General features: G+C 32.8%; 1 protein-coding gene across 4 annotated transcripts in view; it reads left to right on the top strand.

Annotated features, from left to right (window-relative positions):
* Positions 1 to 19,775, top strand: part of DPP10 (dipeptidyl peptidase like 10) — a 1,406,192-nt gene that overhangs the window by 880,731 nt on the left and 505,686 nt on the right. Inside the window, exon 1 of one of the 4 annotated variants that reach the window (XM_050751765.1) lies at positions 966 to 1,013. The exons of the other annotated variants lie outside the window; for them this stretch is intronic. The gene's annotated coding sequence lies outside the window, so the exon portion shown is untranslated. Of the gene's footprint in view, positions 1 to 965; positions 1,014 to 19,775 lie in introns of those variants that run through there. 4 annotated transcript variants of the gene reach the window in all.

Raw genomic sequence — 19,775 nt, forward strand, 5'->3', positions numbered from 1 at the left:
GGTGTATAAGCCTCTTCATATGCTGAAGAATTCAGTTTTCTAATATACTTTAAGGATTTTTGCATCTGTATTTATAAGAGATATCGATCTGTTGGTTTCTTTTCTTGTGCTATCTTTGTCTAGCTTTCATATCAAAATAATTTTAACCTCACAGAATGAGATAGTAAGTAATCTTTTATTGTACAGTTTTGGGAAGAGTTTGAGAGGGATGAGTGTTAATTATTCTAAATGTTAGAATTCAGAAGTGAAGTCATCTAGTTCTAGCCTTTTTATTGTTAGGAAGGTTTTTGATTCATGATTTTGTAACTTACTCATTATTGGTCTGTTCAGGTTTTTAAATTTCTTCTTGAATAAGTTTGGTAGTTTGTGTTTTTCTAGAAACTTGTTTACATCATATAATGTCTAGTTCATTTGTGCTAGTATAACAAAATACCACCGACTGGATGATATAAACAATAGTAATTTGTTTCTCAGTTCTGCAAGCTGGAAAGTCCAAGGTCAAGGTTCTGGCAGGACTGGTGTCTGGAGGGGGCTGCTCTCTGCTTTCAGGATGACACCTTTTTGCTGCACTCTCCAGAGGGAAGGAATACTGCATTCTCATATGGCAGAAGGAACAGAAGGAAAAGACAGCCTTCCCTTCAATCCCAAGCTGTTTTATAAAGCTATCATTTCCATTCACAATGGTAGGGCCCTAATAATTACCTCTCAAAGTTCACACTTCTCAATACTATTGCTTTGGGGATTACATTTCAATATGAATTTGGAAGGGGAACACAGTCACTCAAACCATAGCATATAATTTGCACCTCTATTATTTCATACATATATGATTATTATTTTATCTATTTAATGACCATTTTTCAATATATAATATCATTTCTTATAACAATTTTTGACTTAAAGTCTAATTTTTCTGATATGAGGATAACAAATTCTGCTCTTTCTTGGTTACAGTTTGCAAAGAATATATTTTCTATCATTTACCCGCAATGCATTGCATCTTTAGAAAGAAAGTAAGTGAATTTTAAAAATCCATTTTGCCATTTGCAGCCTTTTGAATGGAAAATTACATTTATTTACATTTAATTCTTAAAATGAAGTAGTTGTTTCATTGTTCCATTTATTTTCTATTTGTCCTTTAACTTATTGTTTTCTTTAAGTACTTCAATGCTGCCTTATTTTGTGTTTAATTTATTTTTATAGTGTCCTTCTTTGATCTCTTCTCATTTTCTCTTTCAATTTTTTTTCTTATGGTTATGTTGGTTATTGTAATTCATGGTTTAAATTTATAACAATTTAGTTCGAATTAATTTTAACTTATTTCAATCACAGACACAAACTCTGTTTGCATACAGCTTCACCCTTACCATATTGTTTTTGTCATAAATTACATCTCTCTATATATTGTGTGAGTGTTAATCTGGATTTATAATTATTATTATACACTTTTCTTTTAAATCATATTAATATAAGAAGTATAAAGATGAGTCACAAGCCAAATATACAATAAGACGGCCTTTTCTATCTACCTAGGGAGTTATCATTACTAGAGTTTTTTGTTTCTTCATATGGCTTCAAATTATTGTATAATATTTTTCCACGTCATGCTGAAGTACTCCCTTTAACATTTTTGGAGGGTGGTTCTACTTATTGCAAACTCCCTCAGCTTTCCTCAGCTTTTGTTTATCAGAGAATATCTTGGTTTCTCCTTCATTTGAGTGATGATTTTGCTAGATATAGAATTTTTGTTTGAAAGCTCTTCTTGACTGGGAGCAGTGGCTCACACCTGTAATCCCAGCACTTTGGGAGGCTGAGGCGGGAGGATCACCTGAGGCCAGGAGTTTGAGACCAGCCTGGCCAACATGGCAAAGCCCTGTCTCTACTAAAAATGCAAAAAATTAGCTGGGCCTGGTGGTGGGAGCCTGTAATCTCAGCTCCTTGGGAGACTGAGGCAGAAGAATCACTTGAACCTAGGAGGCGGAGGCTGTAGTGAGCTGAGATTGTGCCATTGCACTCCAGCCTGGGCAACAAGAGTGAAACCCCATCTCAAAATAATAATAATAATAATAGTAATAATAATAATAGTAATAATGCTAATAAAGAAAGAAAGGAAGGAAGCTCTTTTTTTAAAAAATGTTGTTCCACCTTTTTCTTGTCTCTGTGTTTATTGCTGAGAAATCTCCTGTTAAACTTATTGTGAATCCCTTATATGTATTAAGAGAGTTTTCTTTTGCTGCTTGCAAGATCATGTCTTTGTTCTTATCTTCTGAATATTTGATTATAATGTGTCTCAGAATGTATTTTTTAGTTTTTTGTTTGTTTGTTTGTTGAACTTCTTGAATATATAGTCCCATGTCTTTTGCCCAATTTGGCAAGTTGTTGGCCATCATTTCTTTAAATACTCTTTCTGCCCTTTTCCTCTCTCTCCTCTTGTGATTTCCATTATTTTATGTTGCTATGTGTGATGGTGTTATAAATGTGTCTTAGGCTTTGCTCATTTTCCTTCATTCTTTTTTCTTTCTGCTCTCTATACTAGTAATTTTAATTGATCTATCATTTTTTTCCACTGGTTCTTTCTTCTGCCTGCTCAAATCTGCTGTTTTATTCTTCTACTGAGTTTGTATATAAGTTCTTATACTTTTAAGCTCCAGAATTTCTGTGCATGTATGTGTTTAATATTTTTTTATCTCTTTATGGATATTTTCTACTTTTTTCATACATTGTTATTCTGGTTTCCTTTAGCTCTTTATTCATGATTTCCTTTAGCTCTCTGAGCCTATTTAAGACAATTGATTTAAAGTCATTCTCTCTTGAGTAAAATGTCTGCGCCTCCCCAGCAGCAGTTTCTGTTAACATCTGTGAATGGACTATACTTTCTTATTTCTTTGGATGCTTTACAATTTCCGGTTGAAAAGTGTACATTTTGAATATTACAATGTGGAACTCTTATAATCAGATTTTTCTTCCTTTTCTGGGTTGGCTTTTGTTTCTTGCTGTAGACTGTAGCTATTTGTGTTTTCTTTGGTAGAATCTTTTCAACTATTTTTGAAAAATCACTGTTATTCACCATGTGTGTTCTCTGGAGTCTGTTCTTTAGGTTGTGTTTGGCTAGGGTTTTCTGTTTGATTATTCTGTTTTGCTTGATTTTTTGGTTTACAAATATTTTCTCGAATATTAGGAGGCAAATGTGGCTATGGTGGGGTGTGGAGGGTGGGAGAAATAAAAAACAGAGAGGGTAAAATACCTTTTCAGATTAGCTCTGTGTTTCACACTTCAACACTTAGCCAACCCATTTACAACTCTACCTTAATCTTTACTTCCTGCCTCTTTTATTGCAATAAACCTGAATTCCTTATTATATTTGAAACCCAGCATAAGGTTTATATCTTTACCACCTACACTGCTTTCTACTTTATTATATTATTCATAATAGTTTCTATTACAACTAAGTTCTCAATAAATCTAGGCATACATTGTAATATTGCAGGTTTAGTTTCAGAACACTGCTATTAAACAACTATTCCAATAAAGAAAATCATACAATTTTTTTGGTTTCCCACTGCATGTAAAGGTTATATTTTTAGTGTTTGTGGTTTATTAAGTGTGCAATTGCATTATGTGTTATAAAATTGAACAGAACTTAAATAAAAATTGCTTTGCTGTTAAAAAGTTCTATTTGATGATCTGAGCCTTCCGCAAATCATAATCTTTTTTTTGGTAGAGGGTCTTGCATTGATGTTGATGACTGATAACTGAACAAGGTGGTGTTGCTGAAGGTGGGCATGACTGTGACAATTTCTTAAAATAAGACAGAAATAAAGTTTGCCACGTTGACTAGCACTTCCTTTCACAAAATTTTCTCCATAGCATGCAGTGCTGTTTGAGAACATTTTCTCCACAGTAGACCTTCTTTCAAAATGGGAGTTGCTCCTCCCTCTCAAATCCTACTTTTTTATCAACTAAGTTTATGTAATATTCTAAATCCTTTGTTGTCATGTCAACAGTGTTTACAGCATGTTAGCTAGGAGTAGGTTCCATGTCAGGAAATTACTCCTTTCTCTTCATCCATAAGAAAAAATTCCTTGTTCATTTAAGATTTATTTTGAGATTGCGACAGTTCAGTTTCATCTTCATGTTCCACTTTTAATTCAAATTCTCTTGCTGCTTCTACCACATCTGCAGTTATTTCCTGCCCTGAAGCCTTGAACCTCTTGAAGTTATCAGTGCTGATTGGAATCATTTTCTTCCAAACTCCTGTTAATGTTGATATTTTGACCTTTTCACATAAATTACAAATGTTCTTAATGGCATCTAGAAATGTGAATTCTTTCTAGAAGATTTTTAATTCACTTTGCCCAGATCCTTCGGAAGAATCAGTATCTATGACAGCCTTACCAAATGCAATTCTTAATTACCAACATTGGAAAATCAAAATTACTTCTTGATTTGTAGGCTGCAGAATGGATGTTGTGTTAGCAGGCATGAAAACAACCATTAATATTGATGTACCTCTTCATCAGGGCTCTTGGATAACCAGGTATATTGTCAATGAGCAGTGATATTTTAAAAGGAATATTTTTATGAGCAGTAAGTCTCAATAGTGGATTTAAAATATTTAGTAAACCATGCTGTATCAAAATTTTGTCAACCAGGCTTTCTTGTTTCATTTATAAAGCACAAGCTGAGTAACTTTAGCATAATTCTTAAGGGCCCTAGGGTTTTGAGGATAGTAAATGAGCTTGACTTCCACTGAATGCCACCAACTACATTAACCTCTAACAGAAGAGTCAGCCTCTCCTTAGAAGTTTTGAAACCAGACATTGACTTTTCCTCTCTAGCTATGAAAGTCCTAGATAGATCAAGACCATCCTGGCTAACACGATGAAAACCCATCTCTACTAAAAATACAAAAATTAGCCAGGCAGGGTGGCACGTGCCTATAGTCCCAGCTACTTGGGAGGCTGAGGCAGGACAATTACTTGAACCTGGGAGGTGAAGGTTGCAGTGAGCCGAGATCGCACCATTGCACTCCAGCCTGGGTGATAGTGCAAGACTCTGTCTCAAAAAAAAAAAAAAAAAAAAAAAAAAAAAAAAAAAAAAAAAAAGTTCTAGATAATATCTTCTTACAATAGCAGGCTGTATTGTCTTTTCTACATTGAAAATCTCTTGTTTAGTGTAGCCACCTTCATCAATGATCCTAGCTACAACTTCTTGATAACGGGCTGCAGTTTCTACATCAGCACTTGCTGCTTCACCTTGCACTTTGATGTTATAGAAATAGGGTCTTTCCTTAAACCTTATGAACCAATCTCTCTTTGCTTCAAAGTTTTCTTCTGCAGCCTTCTCATCTCTCTCAGCCTTCACAGAATTGAAGAGAGTTAGGACCTTACTCTAGATTAGGCTTTGGTTTAAGGGAAAGGTGTGGCTAGTTTGATCCTCTATCTAGACCACAAAAACTTTCTTTCTTCATATCAACAATAAGACCGTTTTGTTTTGCTATCATTTGTGTGTTCACCAGATTAGCACTTTTAATTTCCCTTAAGAACTTTTCATGGCTAACTGTTTGGAGCGAGAGGCTTAGCTTTCAGCCTACCTAAGCTTTTGATGTGCCTTCTTCACTAAGCTTAATTGATTTTAGTTTTGGATTTAAAGTGAGAGATATTTGACTCTTCCTTTCACTGGAATACTTAGAGGCTACTGTTGCCCTAATTTCAATATCGTTATGTCTCAGGGAATAGCGGGGCCTGAAGAGAGAGAGAGAGAGAGACAGGGGATCAGTTGGTTGATGTCACAATTAGAACACACACAACATTATGCTCTTATATGAGCATGGTTCATGGTTCCTCTACAATAGTGGTATCAGAGATCCCTGATCATAGACCACCATAACAGATATAATAATAATGAAGTTTGAAAGATTGTGAGAATTACCAAAGTTTGACACAGAGACATAACATGACTGCATGCTATCAGAAAAATGGTGTCAATAGGCTTGCTTGACAACAGGCTACCACAACCCTTCAAGTTGTAAAAAATAATGTCTGCAAAGTGTAATTGAGCAAAGCACAATAAAATGAGTATGCATGTATTGACCAGTGACAAATTTATCCGGTTATCCACTCTTGCAATAAAAATGTCGGAGAATTGTTTTAGTGAAAGTTCTTGATAATGAAGTACTAAATAATAATACAGTAGAGTAAGGTTATTAAAGCTGATGATATTACCAAATGGAAAAGAAAGTCAACATCTTTTGAGACCTGAATAATATTTATTATAACCCTGGTGGTTTGAAATGTGGAAAAACATAAACTTGTAAAATATACAATAAAGTACATGCAGTGAACTTAGTGTAGTGTACTCTAACAAAGTACTGAGGACCCAAAAATGCTCTGGGGTATTTGAATTGCATATATCACCATTTGCAAAATTAGACATTGCAAATAAATTCTGAGATTCCAAATAAAATATGTATTAATTTATTTAAGATGACAATAATAAAACAATTATATATAAATATAAATAACGTAAAATGAAAACAGTGATGTTTTTCAAAACAAGGCAAAATAAATGGTGGTGTTTTACATTTTTACAAATGTATTTAATGTCTAACTCAGAGGAAGATGGCAGAATTCTCATATCTGCTCCTCTGTTAATTCTTTTGCAATGCGTTGTTTTGGTTGAGGTATATGTAGAAATTCTGACCTCATAAACACACATAGTTAGAATATGTATGTTAATAGCTATTTCAGATAATTGTAGAGGTTTTTTGCTGTTACTTCTTGAAAACTAGATAAGTGATAGATGCTTGAAGGTTAATCACAGTGTAAAATCTGAATAATATTTTAATAATCTGCTACATTAAAGTCGATTGGTTCATCTTACACGTTGAAAGACTCTTACCCACATCTGCTTCTGTAATATGAATTGGTCATTTGTAAAATATTAGTTCATTGAGTTATGCAGGTCTTCCAAATGTCAGTGGAGCTTATTATACAGTCATGCACATTATAATGTCTTTTAGATCAATGACAGTCTTCATATATTTTGGTGGTCCCATTTGATTATAATTCAACTGTAAAGTTCTTATCACCTAGTGACATAGCCATAGTAAGGTCATAGTAGTGTGATGCATTACTCGGGTGTTTGTGGTGATGCTGGCATAAATAAAACTACTGTGTTGCCTGTCCTGTAAAATTATATCACATAGAATTACATATGATACATAATACTTAATAATGATAATAGACTACTGTATTACTGGATTATGTATTTAATATACTACACTTTGATTATTTTACCGTGCATTCCTTCTACTTATTAAAACATAAGTTAACAGTATAACAGCCTCAGAAAAGTTCTTCAGGAGGTATTCCAGAAGAAAGCATGATTATCATAGGAGATGTCAGCTCCATGCATGTTATTTACCCTGAAGACCTTTCAGTGGAATAGGATATAAAGGTGGAAGACTGATACTGATGATACTGACCCTGTGTAGGCCTAGGCTAATGTGCGTGTGTGTTTATGTCTTCATTTCTTAAAAGTAAAACAAAATTAAAATAGGCAAAGGTTATGCAATAAGGACATAAAGAAGGAAAATATTTGTGTTCAGTTATGAAATGTGTTTGTGTTTTTAAGCTAAATATTATCACTAAAGTGTCAAAGATGAAAAACATTGATAAAGTACAGTTACAGGAAGCTAAGGTTAATCTACTATTAAAGAAAGAAAAAAATTATATGTTTAATGTAGACTATGCAATGCTTATAAAGTCTATAATAGTGTACAATAATATCTTAGACATTCACATTCACCCATCACTCACTGACTCACTCTGAATAACTTCCAATCCTACAAGCTCCGTTCTTGAAGTGCCCTATCCACGTGTACCATTCTTTTTATCATTTATACTGTATTTTTACTATACATTTTCTATGTTTAGATATACAAATAGTTACCATTTTGTTATAATTGCCTATGGTATTCAGTGCATTAACAAGCAGTACAGGTTTGTAGTCTAGGAGTAATAGGCTGTATCTTACAGCATGGATACGCAGTAGGATTTAGTATCTGGGCTTGTGTAAGTACATTCTACAGTGTTTGCACGACCATGAAGTTGCCTGATGACACATTCCTCAGAACATACCCCTGTCATTTAGTGAACGTGATTGTACAGCTGTTAAAAATCATGATTAATTTCACTGATGATTTCACTAGAAAAAGCCCACTAGAGGATTATTGAGAAATGTTCAAACTCAAGATGGAGAATATCAGTTTTCTAAAATTCATTTTCTTGCTTGAAAGCTTGAATTTTATTGTTTGTAACAAATACAGCCAATTGTGGGTTTTGTGAAGAAAAAGTTTACTTCATTTTGAAGAAAAACATCTGTCGAACACTTAAATCTGAATAATTATAATTTGTTACTCATTCCTTCCATTAAAAATAATGTTCTATGAAAAACAACGTGGTGAGTTTAGCTCATAACTCAAGCAACTGCCCATATGCTTTTCTATGAGATAACCATCATATTTCATATGTGCTGGTGTTATTTTATTTTTTTTTGACATACTGCACCACACAAATATTTAAAAAGATGTTGAGAGTCAAGATTTAGTACAATTAATATTTTTCACTACTTCTGAACTGAAACTGGGTTTATTTTTAAATTGAGGCTATATGGCCATAAAGAATATAATGACGATTGTTTGATGTCACAGTGTCGACTCATGAAAGGGTGGCTGGAGTTTTATCAACCATTGCTTTTGCATCACAAGTGAAATTTTCAACCCGTTGATAAGGACAATAATGTCTTTGGGTTATTATGAATACAGTTTTGACTTCTGTGACACCTGTCTTCCTGAAATCCACAACCATACACTGGAAACGTCTGGTGTACGGTAATAAAGACACGGAATAAAAATTTGGTCATGGTAATGTGATAGAAGCAAGCAGCATGTGTGAAAGAGGAACTTAAATTTATGACTTTATAGAGCCGCCATACCACTTTAGGGTAAAAGGATGACGTCATTTCAGGGTGTATGTGTGCACACATGTGTATGTATCACAGTGTGTAAGTGTTCTTTACTTCTTCTAACGTGGAAAACCTTCATACATTTCTCATATTTAGATGCTTTACTCATGTTCAGGAGATGTTAATTTGAAAACGGTCTCGGAAAGAGGGTTGAGAATGATTAGCATTTTGAATGATTGACTAATTTGGCTAATTAAAACTACGAGTAAATCCTAAAGCTCTTGACTTATGTACTCAAGGGATGATAAGTTTGAGGTAAAATTTAATAATAGTCCTTCAGAACTGAAAAGTACATTTCTTATTTGATGAGCACTTTGAGTCGCTGCTGAAAATGAAAGAGCTAGTATAAAATATACCAGAAATTAGAGAATCCTAAGAGATGCAAGCTAGTGTGCAGCTCATCATGTGTGTTTGTATGTGTTTTGTGTGTGTGCAAGTATGTATGTGTAGTGCTTCAAATAAAATTCTATGCAAAGAACCAAACATGCCAAAGCAGCACCATTCTGGTTGAAGAGGTCTAATCACATAACCTCTGTCCTTCCCTTATCTCTTCTCTGTCCTGAAAGAGTTCACTAGAGTCCTTAGAACCCTGTTGGATATAGTGTGGTTTAGTCCAACCCTTTGTCTTTGCAAATGCAAAAAATGATGCATAAATAAATGGAATGATCTAACCAAGGAGATACCTGCTAGTGATGGGTTGAATTAGGACTAAAATATGACCTTCTGACTCTGATCACTGTTTTTGAAGCATCATTGCTTATCCCCTTTTGAGAATACAGAAGCAGAGGTTAGATTTATTACCGTGTGCTGGGCACTGCAGGGAAGGTGAAGGCATTGTAGGAGGTAAACTTCTTGCAGTTTATGCTTTTGTTTTATGTGTTCAGTATGAATTTCCTAAATATTATTTCTATATTTGTTGAGAAAAGAGCAGAGTTTGGTGAGAAAAAAGAAAGAAGCAGATAATAATCTTTTATTTGTCAGCTGTCCTCCTCATTCTATTTAATATAGGCACAGTTTGGTCTTTATTTCATACCCCATGTTGAATTTTAAAAATGTATTTATAATTAAAATATGATTTTCTGTACAAAAGTCCCATTTTGGAAATATACTCAGATAGGAAAGAACATTCATTGGATGATTATCTGACCCAGGAAAGAAATTAAGTTAAGGAGTATGTATTATTAGGCTTTGTAAGATACAGAGATAATCTGAGTCAAAAGTAGTTCTAATTAGTAGAATTGATCAGGAATTGACCAGATTCTTTTTTTTTTTTTTTTTTTTTTTTTTTTTCAAGAAACCTAGCTATTGCTACATCAAGAGAGTCAAAAGAGTAAGAAAAGGCAAAAGAAAGAGATATAGAAGGAAATCCCTCATATGCCAGGAAGAACAAAGGTGATTTCCTGGGACTGTAAAACAGATGTAGTGTGACTGACTTTTCCTTTTTGACTTTTGCTTGAATGGATGAATTACGTTTCACAATACTAAGTGAGAGCTATTTGGTTTTCTTCATTAAAGAGCTTGAATTATAGATTATTATTTTTCCGATTCATATTTTGAAACTTATAAAGTCAGCGTAGTTAAATACACTTCTGAAAAGAGACTTCTGGGTGAATTTTACATTTTACTATATTTTTCCTCTAACTATAAAGAAGCAACTTCATATCGTGTTTCTAAAGGTAAATCTGAGAATATACGTAGAAACATTTTGGCTGAAGAGAACAACTATGAACATATTTCGAGAGAATGAAAAACATTTTTTTTGTGTCTGAAATTGAACAGTGTGAAGGTGTTTTATGTGGCCCTATACATTTTGCATTTTAATAATAATAAAGACAATGGCTGAAATTAAATGAGCTAAGTAATTTGCTTAGTGATTTCTATATGTCTTCTTTTATGTAAAACACAAAACAAAACATAACCCAAAAAATCTATGCAAAATATACCAGAATATATCTTTTTATTTTTTTTCTGTTCCACTACTGTATTAGTTCATTTTCACACTGCTGATAAAGATATACCTGATACTGGGGAATTTACAAAAGAAAGAGGTTTATTGGACTTACAGGTCTACATGGCTGGAGAGGCCTCACAATTATGGTGGAAGACAAGGAAGAGAAAGTCACACCTTACGGGGATGGCAGGAGGCAAAAAGAAAGCTTGTGCAGGGAAACTCCCATTTTTAAAACTATCAGATCTCATGAGACTCATTCAGTATCATGAGAACAGTGCAGGAAAGACCCACCCCCATATTTCAATCATCTCCCACTGGGTTCCTCTCATGACGCATGGGAATTGTGGGAGTTACAATTCAAAATGAGATTTGGGCAGGGACATAGCCAAAGCATATTAACTACTATACAAATTAACTATTGAAATTTATTTTTTAAATTTACCTTAAAAATTGTAAATTTCTTAAGTAGAAAAGAAGAAACTGTTGTTCATTTTCTAGGTGATAAATTAGGAAACATTAAAAACCAAGTTTGTGATCTTATCCTGATCTCAAATGACATAAATTTAAACAATATTTCATCTGCTGCCTAAAATTTCAGCATCATAGGGAAAGAAAAGAAGGGATATTTTAAAAAGAAGATAAGAATAGAATTTATATTTCAGATGTTAAGTACTAAAACAAAATCTTAGGATCTGCTGACAAGTTAGAGAATGTACAAATCAACAGCCGATATTTTCAAAAATCTAGAATTTAATATTGACTATTGTGATTTGCATTCTATAGTTTCATCTGGCTGTGCAAGGAGGGGTAAAGTGATGTTTTTTCAATGAGCTATTCAATAATGTTTAAAATGGAAATGCACTAGAAGACTATCCCATATGACAGGGAAAATGAAGAAAATGATTAAGAATAAATGTTTAAACTACCGCTCTGAGAATGGAGGTGGTGGTACTGGGAAAACCCAGCTAAGGGAGATTCATGTGAGTAGAAAGGAAAATGGCTTATTCTTCTTGTGGGAAATTTTAAATAACTACTTGATTAGATTTTTCTTTCTATTTCTGTTTTAATAGGAAATTATTTTGAATCGGATTTAAATTAAAGAAATATTTCTGAACCTCTGATATCAAGAATAAACTAGATAAAACTAACAATTATTTTTAGCAAAGAGGAACCAAGAACTTAAAGTCATAAATTAGCTTTTCTTCAGTTGAATGCTGAAGAACTCTCTTTTTTTTCTTCTAAGATTATGCAGCCAACTCATTTCAAAAGGCCATTTAAAAGGAAGATTGGATTTTTGGAAGAAAGAACAGAAATACCCATAGCAGTCTATGATCTTAAATGACCAAATAGAGCAGAGAAAAGAACATGGCGTGAATTATTCAATTTCAGTTCTGTTGCCACATTCATATTGTCAAAGCTGAACTTTTTACTTAAGATTCTATATTACCTTGTAACTATTTAACCATTAAGGATTCTGCTTCCAGGTCTCTAAATACTTGTGAATTGTTAAACCATGCATTTATTTGGATTTTTGTGTCACTATTCATAATTATAGTATCTGATAGGGTTGACAAATATTTACACTTTTAATAGCAACTATTAACATATATTAGGTTTTCAGACTTTCATACCTGTATATTCTCTCTCTCTCTCTCTCTCTATATATATATATATATATAAAATTGTGCCTTATGTTTTGTTATAGAATCACTAGAGATGAGATATGTTCTCAAATACCTTGCTAGTAAAGAGAACAGCCTATAAGAGGTGAATATTAAATTTTAGCAATATTTTCTTTACATTAGGGACTAAGTATTGATTTTAGAATTTCTTTCTCTAAAGATTAATAAGAAAGGAGCTTTATATGAAAGAACGTCTCTTAAAATGATTTACAGTCTAATACTTTTCTTCTGAACCGCCTTCTCATTGCTCAGTGTGAGCGATTGAGATGAATGATTGACATCCAGATTTCTCTGTTTGTTAGGTAAAAATAAAGAGAAAATTATTTAAATGTATCAAATAGCAAAATTTCTCTAGGTGATTCTCCCTGGGTCTGATTCTAACATAAATTAAGTTCTTGCTAAATTAGGTTGGAATGTGAGTAATAAATGTTTGCTGATGACTGAGTCCTGTTGCAACTATAAATTGCCTGTAACAACGTGCAGAGGGTAAGCTTGGAATGTAAGTCGTATTGCAGACAATTGTCTTGAAGAAAGAAAAAAAAATCCTACATTTTTATGAATGCTGTGACATTTGTCTCTTTGAGAAAAGAGATTATGCTAATATTACCTTCCTGGGCAAGTTGAGGCAGAATGGGATGCTAATAAGGTCCAGACGGGCTTACACTAAGGAGTTGGATTTCAGCTGGAAGAAGGGTTCTTGTGACTAAAAGGCAATAAGAATATTCTTAAAATAGTTTTATAAGACTGTATATTGTCTTGTGAAAAGATGCTATTAATACATTATTAAAGGGAAAAGCAAAGAAAACTTATTTTTGGGAGACAGTATAGTTTAACGAAGAAAACCTAAAGTCAGAGAGATGCAGGTTCAAGTTTCAGCTCTGCCACTTACTAGTTATGTGGTCTTTGTCGACACTGCTGAGCCTGTTTCTCTGTGACATGAGGATACTAATACCCAGTAGGGTTTGGGGGACATTCAGAAGAGAGAGGATTGGTTGCAAAGGATGAGCAACCCAAATGATTATGATGAGATGGGGGGAAGCCTGCTCATAAAAAAAAAAAAAAAAGACGGGATAGAAGTTAGCCTCGGAGGCTATTAAAAGAGAAGCTTAATTATTCATTATATATGTGAGGAAGGAGTCTTTATTCTAGGAATGAAAAATTCAAGAGACTGCAGGGTAGGCAGCTAAGGAAAATTTAAGGAAAGGAACAAAGAAAGCAACACAGAAGAAGAAAAAAAAACAAAGAAATGATTAAAGTATATAGTATTCTCAGTATTCAATAAAGTCAAATGAATTAATTCTTAAATTACATAATCTCTCCTCATTATTGTTTAAACAGAAGATTTATTTATGAGTGTTTGAACTACGTTGAAGGGCTGATTTTAGAATAAGTTCCAGGGGCAATTGGAGTTAAAAAATATTCTTATTATTAAAATTATTAAACTATTCCATAACACAGAAAATAAGTACAAGTTCAAAAATATTTGATAAATGTGTTAATGTGCTAAGTGATCAATATAATACAGAATAGAAAACAAAGGACTGTGTAATTTTATTTATTAACAGATGTAAACATTTAAATAAAAATTTAACATATTAATGTAATAGTATAAAAATAAGAATTCAACATGGTTGGATTTTGTTACAGACATATAGGGTGCTTGTAAACAGGAGATTTTATTTATGTAATTTTTATATCAAGTATTAAAGGAAAAAATATGTTTGTATAAGAGTCTGGAAAGAAATAATGATTATTTCATAATGGAAAAAAAGACAGGAATGTCACTAACACTATGATCATTCAGCATTGTTTTGTGTTTTTTTTAATTAAATTTTTTTAGTTTTAGGGATTAGATCTCACTTCTCTTGCCCAGGCTGGAGTGCAGTGGCGCAGTGGCACAGTCATAGCTCACTTTAACCTTGAACTAACTCCTAAACTCAACTGATCCTCCTGCCTCAGCCTCCCAAGCAGCTGGGATTATAGACATGAGCCACCTTGCCCAGCTCAATACCATTTTTCACATTCAAGCTAATGAAATAATTCACTAGAATTAAACAAATGCTTTTCAAAAACGAAGTTTGAACAATTAGTCATCCATAGACACAAAACAAAATAAAACAGCAAGCAAACAAAACTTCATATTAAGCCTCATGCCATGTGCAAACATATACAAAAAGCAACTCAAAATAGAACAGGGACTAGTATGTGAAATATAAAACTATAACATTTCTTAGGAAAAAGCCATAGGAGAAAGTTTCAAGACCAGGAAATAGGCGAAACATTGTTAGACTTGACAACAAAAGCATATTTCATAAAAGGAAAAATTGATTACCTGGACCTCACAAATATTGATACCTTTTTCTGCACAAAACATTTTCTAAAGAGGGTGAAAAGACAAGTTACAGATTGGAGGGAAATATTTGAAATTCACGTATCTGACAAAGGATTTGTATTTAGAATAGATGAAGAACTCTTCAAATGCAGCAGTTAAACAAACACACCAACAAAATAATTCAGTTAGAAAATGGATGAATTATATGAACAGATATTTCACTGAAGACTGTATGGGGATCATAAATAAACACATTAAATGATGTTCAACCTCATTAGCTATTAGAGAAATGCAAATTAAACCACAAGGGGATATCACTACATATATATAAGAATAGTCATTTTTTTAAATGACATCAAATGCTGCCAAGGATGCAGAGAAACTAGATCATTTATACGTTGCTAGTGAGAATGTAAAATGATACAGCTATGGTAAAAAAGCGTATGGAATTTTTAAATAAAACTAATGTGTTTACATTTGACTCAGCAACTTCATATTTGGGCATTTGTCTTGGACAAAAGAAAATTTATGTTTGTACAAAAATCTATAAACAAATGTTTTTAGTAACTTTATTTATAATATCCTCAAACCAGAAATAGCAATAACTCAAATGTTCTTCAATGAGTGAAGAGTTAAAGAATGGTATATCAGTACCCTGGAATATTACTCAGCCATCAAAAGGAATAGATTATTGATACACTCAACGACTTGAATGGATCTCAAGGGAATTATTCTGAGTGATAAAAGTCAATCCAAAAGCTTAGGTATGGTATGATTCCGATTATATAGCATTCTTAAAATTACAGAATTTTAAAGATGGAGAACAGAGTAGTGGTTGATTGCCAAGGGATTGGGTGGGGGGGACTATTAATAAAAGGGTAGCACAAGAATTCCTAGTGATGGAACTGTTCTTGACTTTGGTGCTGGTCACATGTGATGCAGTTGCATAGAACTAAACACACAAGAATGCACGTGAATAAATGAATACATGTAAAACTGGGGAAATTGAGTAAGGTTGATGGAGTATATCAATATCAGTTTCTTTTCATGATATTATTATGCAGGATGTTACTTGTCATTGAGAGAAACTGAATGAAGGGTACACAGAATTTCTCTGTAATATTTCTTGCAACTTCATATGAATCTTCAATTACCTGGGAAGCAAATGCATACATAGTATAATTAGTTGCTTAAACTTTGGAAAATAAATAAAAAAATAATATTTTTACAGATGCTATAATATGTAGAAAATAAAAATTCATAATTGAAATATTTAAGAAAATGTGATATGGTGTAATCATTAACCTTATGGGTATAAAAATTATTTAGAATGAGAATGGGAAATATTCTGTTCACAATAACAAACTATATATACTTTGCACTAAATTCAATTGGAAGGGTAAAGGACTTACATGAAAAATCAAAGATAAAATAGTATTAATGTACATAAAATGAGGATGGAATATTTCTGAATGAAAAGCCTTATTATGAAATGTTTAAAGTTTTTCAGTTTACACTGTTGTGTGTAAGTATATAATATATATAGTGTTATTTAAATAAAATTTATATTTGAATGAGTTGTAATATGATTTTAAAGCTCACATGAAAGATACCATGTTTGAAAATTACCAAAATATTATTTTAAAATGTATTTGAAAATAAGATTATTTGATGTGGTGGACTTACAGCCTTTTCTTAAATTAACATCTTCCTAAAAATGTAAATGAAATATGTGGAACTCATTAGGAAGAAACTAAATATTTTTAGAAGACAAACAGATGCATACATATAAAAGATATTTATATACAATACAGTTAATATTTTAAATTTAATAGATAAGGATCATTTATTTAATAGTTTGTGTTAGCATAGTCTCTCTCACTGAAACAAGCACATGCCTACCTCCCACCTTTACCTATGTAAATTTATTGTATCAAATAAGTCAATGTTTATCAAATTTAGATGGTAAAAAATATAATTCTCTAAAAATTGAAGGGATCTGATTAGACAAATAATGGTAAATTTATGTGATGGGGAAATTTAAAAATTTTGAAATTTATGTCAAACCTTGGTTTTATTGAGATACTTCATAGAATAAATATATTTCTGAAACCCTAATAAAATTAGCTCATCTGATTAAAATCCCATACTTTTATGATGGAAGCTGAATTCTGGATTTTATCTCAAATGTTCTTCCTCCTTCTCCTGCCCCTAGTATTCCCTTCCTCTGCCTTTTGAAACCTGTAGTACCCAGGGTTTTTTGTTTAATTTTTTTTTTTTTTTTTGCTAATATATTATTTTTCAGAGAAATTTTATATTCACAGCAAAATTGAGTGAAAGGTACAGGAAAGGAATTTCCCATATTCTCTTCCCCCGACCCCCCTGTGCCTGATATATGCATAGCTTCCCCCATTATCAACATCCCCTGCCCCCAGAGTGGCACATTTGCTATCACCGATGAACCTATATTGCCACATCATTATCACCCAAAGTCGGTTTGGATTCACTCTCCAGTGGGTTGTGTTCTATGGGTTTGGACAAGTAAATAAGGACATTTATCCACTATTGTAGAATCATGTGGAATAACTTCACCACCCTAAAAATTCTCTCTGTTCACCTGCTCATTCCTTACCTCGCAATTCCTAGCAACCACTGATATTTTTACTATCTCTATATTTTTGCTTTTTCAAAATGTCATGTAGTTGAGATTATACACTGTGTAGCCTTTTCTTGTTGGCTTCTTTCACTTCATAACATGTGTTTAAGTTTCCTCCATATCTTTTCATGGCTTGATAGCTCTTTTTTTTTTTTTTTTTTTTTTTTTTTGCACAGAATAATAGCCAATTTATCTAGTTTATTTAGCCATTCACCTAATGAAGGACATCTTGGTTGCTTTCAAATTTTGGCGATGGTTTAAAAAGCTGCTATAAACGTCTGTGTGTAGATTTTTCTGTGTTAATACATTTTTAACTCCTTTTGGGTAAATACCAAGGAGCATGATTACTGGATGGTATGAAAATAATTTGTTTAGTTTTATAAGAAAATGCCAGATTATTTTCCAAAGTGACTGTACCATTTTGCATTCTTACCCAGGAATTAGTGAGAGTTGGTCATTTTATATTTAAGTGAGGCCTTCTCTGATTTTTTCGTGAGACATTTCCTTTTTCTAAACTCATTTAGCAGTCTCTATCCTTATACTGACATCTATGGTGTGTGTGTGTGTGTGTGTCTGTATGTGATGTGTGTATGTATGTGTGTGTGTGTGTGTGTGTGTGTGTGTGTGTGTGTATATATATATATATATATATATATATATATATATATATATATATATATAAAATTTGCTTTTTGAGGCAAAGTCTCACCCTGTCTCTCAGGCTGGAGTATAGTGGTGCAGTGGTATGATCTCAGCTCACTGCAACCTCTGCCTCCTGGATTCAAGCAATTCTCCCACCTCAGCCTCCCAAGTAGCTGGACCTCAGATGTGCACCACCACACCAGGCTAATTTTTTGTTTTATATAATTTGGTTGAGATGGAGTTTCACCATGTTGGCTAGGCTGGTCTCGAACTCCTGACCTCAAGTGATCCACCTGCCTTGGACCCCCAAAGTGCTGGGATTACAGGCATGACCCACTGCGCCCGGCCTGACATCTGTTATATTTTTTGTTAAGCATGTGCAAACCCCTCAGGACAGGACAGAAATATGTCTCCTTTCCTTTACAATACTTCACTGTTGCCTTGAAATTTTTTGAATGAAACTAGAAAATTTGTGAATGAATTAAGAAATTCTGGTGTTTCAGACTGCCAGGCAAATGATCAAGTGTTTATCATCACCTAACAGCATTTCATTTTGCAAATCTCTATACAATCACAATGTCTTATGCTAAGATTATAATCAAACAATACTCACTATTGTTACTATAATATTTTTTTCAAATTTTTCTTGGCAGTTATTTTATGGGTTAAATACATGATTGATTTATGTGAAAAGGAATTGCATTTGAAGTTATTGACTCTTTGCCCCAGCTTTTCAGCTGGAAAAAAGCAAAGCTTTTGCTGTAATAAGTGCTGAACCTTTTAAAAATAAAATCTAATGAGGTTAGTATATATCCTTGACATTTTATTTTCAACCGAAATGAAGGTCATAGCTGAAAAGTCACAAAGATGAATTTATACAGCAAATAAACAATGCTATTATTTTGCAAAGAAAATGCAATATTCCTGTCTATAGCCTCTTGTATGTTAAAGGGTGTTTGTGATGCCTGATTTTAGTATTCAAGCCCTGTTATCTTTTCATTTCTTATATTTTGTAATGTAGAAAGAGGAATACACCTAACTTATCTATTAAAGAGTAGTATAAAATGTATGTGTTATCATTAATATTCTAGTATTATTTGAACTTTACATTTAGGTCAAATCTACTTTGTATTTGTTGGGTACTAATTTTTTGGTGGAAGTAGGTAATTATTCTATTTCCTTGGTGAACTTCTTTCTGACTTCAGAGTTTAGTCATACATGTTTAAGTCCCTCAAGTCTACCGTCTTTGGTTTTTACAACAAAACTGTACATTTCCAATGAAACAATATGTCAACATGAGTTTGGAAAATAAGCGGCTGAATTATAGTTAAATGGTAGAAAATCTGCCTTTTGGGGTACAATGTACAACAGGAATTCTTAACTGCTTTCATATTATATTACTAATACATAACATGGGATTGCTCTATTAAATTTGTACCAGATGAAGACAATTTTCATAGTAAAAATAGTTTCGTTTATTTAAAA

The sequence above is a fragment of the Macaca thibetana genome, chromosome 12 (genome assembly GCF_024542745.1).
Source record: "Macaca thibetana thibetana isolate TM-01 chromosome 12, ASM2454274v1, whole genome shotgun sequence".
Classification (NCBI taxonomy): domain Eukaryota; kingdom Metazoa; phylum Chordata; class Mammalia; order Primates; family Cercopithecidae; genus Macaca; species Macaca thibetana.